Raw genomic sequence first — 2,745 nt, 5'->3', positions numbered from 1 at the left:
GAGAGGCCCCCGTACCCCAAAAAAAAAAAAAAAAAAAAAAAGATGATGCTTGATTATAGTCACATGTAATAGAGAAAAGCTTCACACCCAAATTCTACCATCCAGAGCATCTCTGAGACACTTTCTCTTGTCACTCATGTCCAGGGAACATAAAGTTATCTTAAGCTGAGTCAAACGTAATTATGAAGGTAAGTCTGTTTCTGAGACAAACAAAACCACAAGACAGACAGAACCCCTGGCCTCATGGAGCTGATGTTTTAGGGAGTTGGGAAGCAAAAAGCCTAAAGAAACCCTAAACATGATAGATGAGAGAATTGTCTGGTGCTTGTGAAGGTGAAAAGTGACAACGAGCAGAAGCCACAGTGCCGGGGCCACGGGTGAAGTGGGGATTAACACGCACAGCGTTAAAGTCCGTGTGGCCGAGTTAGAAAGTAACTATCGTAAAAACCGTAACTATTTTATGTGCTAAGTCAATGATGAGTTAAATGCAGCATGTGGGGACAGTGATAGCAGAGGTGGGGTGATCTTTGGAGCAGAAATAAAAAGGTCGTACAGAAGATCCAAAAAGAAAACAGGCAAGGATGAGAAGCCAGACATCAAGTTAAACGATGGCCCGTAGGCCCCTTCGCACGAACCAGAGCAGATCTGATGCGGAAGTGGGAGGGATCTTTCTGTGCTCTCTCCCCCAGCAATGCCTCTCACCCCTGGAGGCCCAGGTGGCCCCCGGACCACCGCAGTCAGAGTCTGGGCACCCGCCGTGTCTCTGTCCTCCCCCAGCTGATTGCAATACGCAGCCAAGCGTGAGACTCGCCCCCTAAGGACCGGCTTCTGGGAAGCAGCAGACACTGGTTAGTCATCCAAGCCCTGCTGCTGCGGCCCCAGCCCCGCTCCCTCTCCCCGCTCCCTCGCTCATGACACGTGACACTCACTGGCAGCCACCCTCCCTCCTCCCACCAGCCATCCTTCCCTCCTCTGCACATGCCATGGGCAGACACGGCTGGTCCAATCCCAGCTCAGGGTTCAGGAAGACCACACGTGGGGTTCCGCAGGCCCTGGGCCTGTCCTTCACTCCCTACCCCTCGCCATCCTCGGTTCTCCTCTTTCACATTGCTTTAAATCGCCCAGACTTGGGTGGGCCCCAGGGTCCCTGGAGGCCTTGTCAGAAGTCGGGGGCCAGCCCTGCCCAGAGTGCTGATTCAGGAGGGCAAGGTGTGCAGGATCCGCACTCCGAACCAGCACCCCACTGATGCCACTCCTGCTGGTCAGGGACCACGCCTCATTTACTCACTCCAGCCCGCAGCCGGCTGCCTGTGCTACCTGGTCTCCCTCTGGCCTTGCCTCCTTCCTTCCGGCGGCCATGGACACACCTGTCCCCACCCCAGCCTGCTCTAGTAGCCTCCTTATGCCCTAAGCTCCAGACCCCCACCAACTGCAGCACATCCCTCCTGGTGCCTGGTAAACTCCTCCACGTCCCACAGGACCCCACTTTGCAGCGGCCGCTCAGGGGCGCCTTCCTGCTCGCCCCCCGCCGCAGGGCTGCGAGCAGGCCCAGTGTGTGCCGTGCTGCCCCAGTCGAGTGCGCACCGCTCTCGCGCCGTCTGCAGCTGTGTCTCCTCACCACGCTGTAACTCCCTCAGGAAACAAACCGTGCTGGGTGGGACAGAGGTGCGCCTGGGCCACTCTCTGCGTTCCAGCACGGCACCTGGCAGGCAGGAGAGCTTTACAACACACACCTCGGGAGCAGAGGTAGGAACTGCCAAGGCAGCCCTGCCTCGGGGCAGAGGCGTGCGCCCCAGAATCGGGCTCTGCAATCTCAGCCCCTCTCAGCCACACGCCTCCTCCGAGCTTCTTTCTCCTTTTCGGAGTAACTGCCGTGGGCGAGGTGGCCGCAGCCACAGGTGAGGGGCGGGGGCGCCGCGGTGCCGTTTGCCGGCCAACAAAGTGCTGGACAAGGTGGCCGTTCTCAGAGAGGCTGCAGAGGACCCCTTTGCCTCCAGAGAACGGGGTAGGAGCTGTCTGCGGCCATGCCGGATAACTCAGTTGCCAACCATGGCGGTATCTTCAAGGAAAAGGGTCCACCGGCCGCCGGAAGAAGTGGGGAGTTCACAGACCGCCCTGAGAGCCACCCAGGTGGCCAGCCGAGAGGTGGAACAGGAGAGCGTAGGCGTCACTTACCTTGAGGAGGTGGCTGTATCCATCCCACGAAAGCGCAGTCACACACGCCCCAGGGCCGAGGGCGGGGGACCCAGCCCCACCGCCTGCCCAGAACCACGCTGCTTGGTCATACTCAGTGCGGGTGAGCTTGCCGAGCGGGCGCCCAGGCCGAGGAAGAGAGAGCCGCGCTACGGAGGACCTTCCAGGAGGGAGGGGAAAGTGATGCTTGAGAGGAGAGGAGAGAGGTACTGGGAGGCTGAGGGGGTCCTAGGGCGGGGCCGTGAGGTCTTAGAAAGACAAAAGGAATCACAGCTGACTACCTTCTCACGTACAACCCACAACTTTTGCTTTTAGTACCTTGCAAAAGAGAGAGAGAGAGATTCGAGCGGGTCCACTTTAAAGTCTGGATCTTACCCAGCTTTACCCAAGGTAAAAGCGAAGAGGGCTCTAGAAAACAGAAAGCTTGACCCCCTCTGATCTAAGTTTAAGGAAAATGCTTGCTGACTCCCACTTTCAGACGTGGGTATACTTTCCTCTTACCCTCTTGTCAGCATAATGAAAAGCCCTGGACATTATATATGAAACAAGCAC

This window comes from Lipotes vexillifer, unplaced genomic scaffold (genome assembly GCF_000442215.2).
Source record: "Lipotes vexillifer unplaced genomic scaffold, Lipotes_vexillifer_v1.1 scaffold1094, whole genome shotgun sequence".
Taxonomy (NCBI): domain Eukaryota; kingdom Metazoa; phylum Chordata; class Mammalia; order Artiodactyla; family Lipotidae; genus Lipotes; species Lipotes vexillifer.
This window is presented reverse-complemented; position numbering follows the sequence as displayed.